Below are 8,251 nucleotides of genomic sequence, written 5' to 3'. Positions count from 1 at the left end.
TGATTTTAATAAACATTACAAAGTATGTTTACTGTTTTTTTCTCAAATTTAGAATTATTGAACAACTAAAAATGAAACTTAAAAATAAACAACATACTATAGGTCTTAGAATGTAGAATCTTTGCTTACTGTATTTGAGCTGTATCTTCAGCCTCCTTATTTCACTAACTCCCTAACCTGCTGAGTTAGGATTGTTTTATTTGTCCAGCTTCCTCCCAAACCAGGCTAGAATGAGTGTATGTTTTTAGGGTTTAAATTCTTGGGATGATTTACTCAATCTAATAAACCCTCTTCAGTTGACCATCAACTCACTCACTTTTGCTCAGAACTTTTCTTTCTGCATTTAAAACTGTGATTCAAAACAACTGAAAGAGCTACTAGGACTTCCCAGGGTCTTGAGTTCCCCCTTGTCTCTACAGCTTTGCTAATCGAGTCTGGATTATCCTGAAGTACACTTCTCTCTTAGATCCACTTAATAGGTGCCTGTTTACATCCTTCTCCAAACTAAGGTTTCTTTCTGTGCCTGGAGGGAAAATCTAAGATAGTTTTGCCCTCATGCATGTCACCCAAAGTTGCCGGTTATTCACAGGTATTACAAGTTCTTCTTACTGCTCTTTAAAAAAGAAATTACAACACTCTGTGAGGTATACTGAGCAAATTTCACTGCCCAAATGTAAAAAAAAGCCCCTGATTTTCTTCCAACACTTTTCCCATGACCATCTTACCTCTTTTCCATATCAGAATCAATGTTCCCTTCCTGGCTAATTGGACACATCAGTATTTTTTTTCCTCACCCTTTCCAGTTTCCTGCTTCCTCTAACACTAAGCTGGACCAAGCAACACATTTGTTTTCAAGGGCCTGTTATTTGATGCCTTATCCTATTGTTTTTCTTATGGCTCCAGCTGTTGAGGTCCTGAGATAGTTTTAGTCTCCTGAGTTACTGAGCTAACTATGTTAAGTACTAACCCAAATCAATATGAAGCTGGTAGGAGTTATGGATCATTGGTAACTTATGGTATCGAACTGAAACTGATCTAAGAAAAATGGTTTTGGCAGCAATGAACTCTGCTCTATACTGTAATAATCCTTTCTGCATGTACAAAATTATAGTAGATCAGAGAAATGCTGTGCAGATACTGTCTGTTGGTCAGTAAGGATGCTCTTACAAACACTGTCCTTAGCATATCCCAAGATAATATGAGTGACTTCAGTACTTCTAATCAACAGGGAGATAAAGAGCTCTTATCCTAAACTAAATGTCAAAGAACAGGAGCCCATCTCTTTCCCACAACCAGATGACTACTGTACATTAGATGCACACATTTTAGATGACTATTATTTTCAATGAAGCCCATCTCGAAAGATAAATATATGTGGAAGCAATTCACTATTTCCATCTAGTGTATTTTATAATCTTTTTTAGTACTAACCTGCTGTTTTATATTTCTAGCTTGATGATTCCATGAGGGAAAAGCGGAGGTGCTTGTTAGTTGGAAGGAAATTAGAGTAAACAAAAACCTTTTAATCCTTCAGACCTTATATTATTTAAATTAATTATTTGGGGCTCTTCATTCGTCCTTGCATGATTAAACTTATCTGCATAAAAGCTTGGTTATTTTTTTCTACAGTGACAGATTTCTTTTCTTTCCAATGGAGTCCCAGCTTCATGGGCTTTCTTGAATCCAATGTATGGATTCATCTTAAAGAAAGGGAATTCCAGAAAAATTCTAAAGCAAAGGTTTTGAAGACCCATTTAATTCTATTATAAATATTTCAAAAACACCAAATCTGATGTTAAATTAAATCAAATCCATAGTTTGTGCTTTTTGCTTATTTGCAACAACTAAGTTTTCATAGAATTGAATGCAGCAACAATATGTTTTTATGTATACTATATGTAACTATGTACAAATATAAAAATTAAGCTTTATTCATTGCATTTTTTCATGAATACTGTGTATTTCAACAAAATGGACACCATGTGATAATGAGAAGTTTGTGGAAATTGGATACTTAATTCCCGTTTTACATTTAAGCAAAATAGAGACTAGTGAAATAGATATGAAAGTAGGGTTTTGTTGTTTTCTCTCCTATCACATTGTTTAGGGAACTAATACCCAATATAATTATTTCTCATGCTCTGAATTTTGTTATTCTTACTTCCAAAAAAGTTCCAGGCTTAAATTTTTGTCAAAAACCTGGAGAGTTGCATTCTTGCAATGCTGAAGTATCTTGGGAAACTCAAATTACTGCAATCTTAGTCGGGAATATTTTCTATCTACCACTGTCATCTAGCTAGTAAGGAACAAAACCTGAAACGACAGACCTACTGAATTCAATCTTAATCCCAAATCATAGTCAAGTAAGGAATACAAGCATGTGCTAAACTGTTATCATGTGTACAATTCCCCTGAATTCAGTGAGATATATATGCTAAAATTTAGAGATATTCTAAAATATCTTCTTAAATGAGGGCTTATACATGTGGGGTTTTTTTAGCATATTAAGAAGTTTTAACTCTTTACCAAATATACCACCTCACAATACAATCTTCCTGATGTAATTAATGGTAGAAACAAATCTGCCGTCATACGTTTTGAAATATTCCATGATAGGCTTGCAAGTATTGAAGCAAATTATGTATAGCTCGTCTTTGGAAAGTGCTAGGGTTGACCAAGGGCAATTTAATTTAAAACATACATTAATATACTCTAAATTATCCTTGAACTCTAACTGCAATACTATTAAGAATGCTTTTAGAGTTTCATTAGCAGTAAACACACAAGCATAGTTGCAGGAAAGAAAACTTGACTAATTCTACTGAATAAGTGAGGAGTTAGCTTCCATTTGCAACCGTCTGTGGTACAGAAAATGGAGCCTCTCAAAATCCTGTTTTCTCCTTTCAGTTTCACACACAGCCCTGAGGAATATTCAGCCAATCCAAATATATAAACTAGTTAAATGCTGCTGGCTCAAAATGCTGCTGGCTCAAAACAGGACGATGTGAGCAATAAAGTAGGCACAATGATGTCAAAGTCAGTTCTGTAATTATATGTTTGTACAATACATTACCCTTAATATAAACACTCAAAGTACTTGAAATCAGCTCATGTTGTTAAAATATATCTGGATATAAGGAATGTATACCAAATTAAATAATTGTATATATTTTCCAGTCTACTTAGTTAATATAAATATCACCATCTACTGGCAGAAGAAAATATGTAGCAGTGTTCACCAGTTTGTAGGACCAATAAAGTTAAAGACACAAAGGGATTCCAGCTTACACAGCTCTTAAATCTGCAGAAATGCCATTAACTTCTTTGCTGCCTGGCAATGTCCACATATTTTTCCCAAGTTGCTACATGGAGCTAGAGGTGGCTTGCTGAGCAGCTTCACACACTTCAGTAAAATCACCCTGTGTGATGAAGATGCTCATCCTCATTTGAGAAGAATAATCTTAATTTGATTTTACAGTAAGCTGTTTCATACTCACTATGCTCTCTGATCCATATGAAAAGAAACACGTTATTGTCGTGGCTTATTTTTATAGTGATAGTGGTTGCAAAGAGTTCCTCATATTAGTGCAAACTTTTATTATTTTCTGTTTTTTTCACAGGTAAGTGTAACTCTAACTTTGATGTGGAAATATTGCTGAGAAAGGAATTCTCCTATTTTCTCAAGTGTGAGGCTAGTTTGCTTGGTAATGGAAATAGGGGTAAAATGTTAAAAGAGGGATAGCCTCGGTTTTTATTTGCCTTTTTGTATCTGAGTCCTTAATATGCTCCTTTGTGTGTTCAGGCTTTTTGTGAAATCCTGAAGGCTAAGCTTTTAGTAATTTTGATAAAAGCTTAGAGTTTCTTGTTCTTAGTCTCCTTCAGAAACTGAAGCTTTAAGTAAAACATTAAATAGCACAAGACTTGTCATGAAATTTTGAGAGTTTGCAAGACTGAGATTGCAGAAATCAAATCTTGACCTGATTTGAGCTGAGACAAGTAAAAGAGTTGTGAATAGAAAGATATCAAGAGAAAAAGAAATAGCAGAATATTATCACAGTTTGGATAACAGGAGATGAGAAAGAAAGAAAGGAAAAAACTAAAATTGAGAACCTGGCAATAAGCGAATGGAAATACTGTATGTGGAAAACAGAGATAGTGGAGTAGGTCTTAGAGGAAAGATCAATAACCTGGGAGACATAAAAATGTCCTCTCCGGAAGGAAAAAAGGAAAACCAGGGAGGGCAACGTCATGAAAGTCAGTAAAGAGCAGGGTGTTGAGGTAAAAGTATTGATGAGCCCAGAAGGACTGGGAAGAGTAAAGATAAGGCAGAGGATTAGAAATTTGTCCAGAATCTACAGATCACTGTAGATTTGAGCAAGATTCCTCTAAATAGAGGAAACAGCTGAGAAGGCATATTAGAAATAATGTAGGAGCAAGACAATAACGCAGCTTGTTGATGCATTATTATAGACTGGGGTCTTCCAACTGTTTTAATACCATAACCTAATCGCTTCATACTAGACGACATCCTAGTGAAGAGCAGGAACTCAATGTTGCTGATTATACCTCTTGCCACCATGCTGCTGATCATGTAGCACTACTGGAAGATAGGTGGCTCAGCAAAATCTCTGTTTTAGACGGAGCTAATTATGAAGGAGATTTGAGGTGGTATCTTCAAGGACAGTAACACGAGCAGTAGTTCTTTGCACTGTGGGTGCAAGAAATTGCATGGTCTGTAGATAGCAGGTAAGGTGTGAGCTGAAAGTAAAAGCTTTTGGAAAGATATATAAAAAGATGTCAGCAGTTCAGAAGGGCTGAGGGAATGAGAAATAACAAGGCTTTTTCTTTTTATGCCATTAATCACCCTTAAATTGCAAGGCCACTTTTCTGCAGATTTGAACCTTGCCTTTAATGCTTTCAAACACACAGCACACAGCCTATGTTCAAGGAAGATAATAAGCAGAGCCAGATGCTTGTGCTTGGAATTTGTCTTAAGGTGATGTCTTAAGGCATTGGTACAGAGTAGATTTCTGCAGACCTAAGACCTCACTTATTTTTCTATGCTTTTGGATATACATTGTCCCCTTCTTTTGGTAACCATCTCTATCTTTGCTTCTTTAGCCAGAGGAGCACTTTGGAACAACATCAGAGCTTGTAACGGATTCTTCCTGACAACTGCATTAGTACTAAGCGGCCCAAGGTCAAGATGTCTAATGGGACTGACAAACTCGTCACTGGTCTTTTTGGCAAAGAGGTCAGCAGATGATTTCACAACACTCAACAGAAATACAAAAATAACTACCCTATCTAGAAAAGAAAAAAAAACCCAACACATTTTGTTCTTTCAAAAAAATGAAACTCTGTTCTATATTACACAAAACTTTGAAGATCATAATCTTTCTATCAATTAGCTACTGTTGCTGTCTAATTTTATTTACAAAACTGTCTTTGAGAAAATAGGAATGTGAAAAGACTCATCACAATCCCAGCTCAATGCCTAAGGTAATTGGCAAATAAACTATCATTCCTTAAACAGCACGGTGGGGAAAAGAATTCAGCATCTCATGCATTAAAAGTCACCTTTTCCCTATTTCAGAGAAGGGTTATTGGACGTAGAAGTCAGAAAAAAGGACCACTAGAAATCAGAATTCTTACTTTTCCAAGCTATATAGTGAAAACATCATAAAAAAACACTGATATGTTCAGGGCACAATTCTGCATAATGCCCGCAGACTCCCAGGGCCTTACTCTAATTCCTTAAGGATAAGCCCTTCTTTCTGTAACACAGGAATCACAACACATAGCGCTTTTCCATACTACCCCTGACAATAGGCAATAAGTTATGATACCTAGTTCACCGATCGGGACTGAAGCACAGAAGTGATGCACATTACTTTGAATCCACATTGTAACCTGTGATCCTGTATGTGTCTGTACCCTATGTCTTGCCCCATGCTCTCATTGAAATATGGAATGAATCCACTCATTTTCCAGCCAGAGAAACCCAGGCACAGAGGGGAGAGATTCACACCTGAATTTTGCCTTGACAGTAGGTTTGGACATAACTTGCTTAAGCTATGTGGCTGTAAGAAATTGATCCAAAACAAAGTAGTTCAGACATTTAGCTATCTGCCTTTATAGGTCAGTAATATAGCCAGGGATATCTCAGACTGTCACCCTAGAATCCTTCTATAGAGAGTGGAGACAAATAGGCATTTTTAGGGTTCAATTCATCTGAACTATTAGAGATTTCTAAGTCACAATGAGATGAATCGTGTCCCACAAGTGGCTGTTTCTCTTCCCTGACTATAAAAAGTCACTATGCTGCCTGGCTCAGACAAATACATCCATATTAAAGAAGGATGTTTCAAGTTAGGTGAGATTAATCTCACACATGGAGACTAAAGATTAGCTTTAAAAGTATATAAGTGGTTTACAATGTAGACAGGCATCATAGTGTGATTTTCCAATATATTTAGATGCTTTGGCGCTTTTGAAAACCTCACTAGCTGCCTATCAGCAATCTTTGGTACTTACATACTTCTACCAAGTTTCCCCATGGAAATTCCCCACAGAAATATTCTCACAGAAAAGTCAAATGAAGCTGATTATCCTTAAAACCAAAGCAAAGAAAAACAAACCCCACCATCACACATACATGCACACAAAAACAAAGTAAGTCTTAAGAGCTGGGCTTCCAATCCTATCCATACCATAAGATGCTTAGCACCTGTTTGGATCAAATGGTTGTCCAAAAATCTAAAAACTGTGGGTTTCTTTCTGATTACAATCCTCTCGAAGGCAAACTTAGAAATGTGCTCCCTGAGCAAGAAGTTTTCCCATGAACATTTTTTGTGCCCACAATTTCCCAATCCTAAGAGTAACCAAAACCAGTCCTACAAAGTCTGGGAGAAGTGGAATAAAGGCAATATTATGTATTTCATATGATAACCTACTTATCTTTTCTAATATAACACAGAAATGCAAATAAACAAAAAGCTCCTCTACTTTAGTTGAAAAATAAATAGATTGTGTATTCCAAACAATATGTTTCAGGTGATAAAAAAAAATAGCTTGCAAGTACATATCAATACCTATTTGAATAGCAGCATATGAGTGTTATATAATCAGCTACAAACATGTTCTTCTAGCAATTACAATACTTTTTTGTTTGGTTTGGTTTGGTTTGGTTTGGTTTGGTTTGGTTTGGTTTGGTTTGGTTTGGTTTTAAAGACCGAAACCTCTTGTTGTCTTACCAGGAAAATATCCAACATCACTAAAACCAGGAAAATATTTCTGCAATATTCCAGAAAGACATTTTTTTCTTTAGTACATCTAGCAAACAAGCAACAGGATATATCAAGGGGCTACCCTGCACATTTTCTAACACTGGATTCTCTGGAAGCTCCTTAGATGCTGTAGAATTTCAGACTCCTTTGCCAATGTTAATCGACCAATATGATGATTGGAAGACACAGTAAAGGGCTATTCTAGAAGTCTCTATTGACCATAACACACAGTCATAATCATTTCACTCATAGTACAATGCCATTTTAAATATGTTTTGTACTACTGAAAGTTCAAAATAAATTTGTAAATGTGACATTGTTCTGCTCATTCTTCTAACGGCAGTCATAGTAAATTAATCATACAGTATGTAATGGAAAATATTAGCTAATGTCCAAACATTGATTTCTTGACATTACTGTCAGCTGTGTGTCATTAATATTCTTATTAAGTGCTATGAAAGGTTGGTTGAATGGGCATTAATGGCCTTTAAAGATGCAGATGAAAAAAATGGCTGCTTGTACACAGTTCTTCCAGTAGAAAATATTTATACAGCTCAAAGACTGTACTTTATCTGCAGGAGAGAGTAAGGGTTGTTAAAAGGAACACACCATTGCTACATTGGGGGATATGACATTTTCTATATTTTTAAATGGGAATTATGTCTATAAAACTGTGATAGGAAGAAATGGATTTACTGCAATTAGCACGTGCATACATGTACACACACTTGGATCCTAAAAATTTCTAAGATCAGAGTTTCAACATTTGACACCATTTTCTGTAAAAGCTTAGCTATTTCTGTCAGATTCTCCCAACACTTGAGGGCTTTGCAGGTTATGACTCTTGCACAGTGTTAAAAGCTCCTCTGTTATAAAAAGAATAAAGGTTTTGATGATTAATTACCAGTAGTCACCTGCTGTATTACTATCTGAATGAGAACATTAACATGGCAATCATCACT

The sequence above is a fragment of the Pygoscelis adeliae genome, unplaced genomic scaffold (assembly GCF_000699105.1).
Source record: "Pygoscelis adeliae isolate BGI_AS28 unplaced genomic scaffold, ASM69910v1 Scaffold141, whole genome shotgun sequence".
NCBI lineage: Eukaryota > Metazoa > Chordata > Aves > Sphenisciformes > Spheniscidae > Pygoscelis > Pygoscelis adeliae.
Note: the sequence above shows the minus strand (reverse complement) of the source record.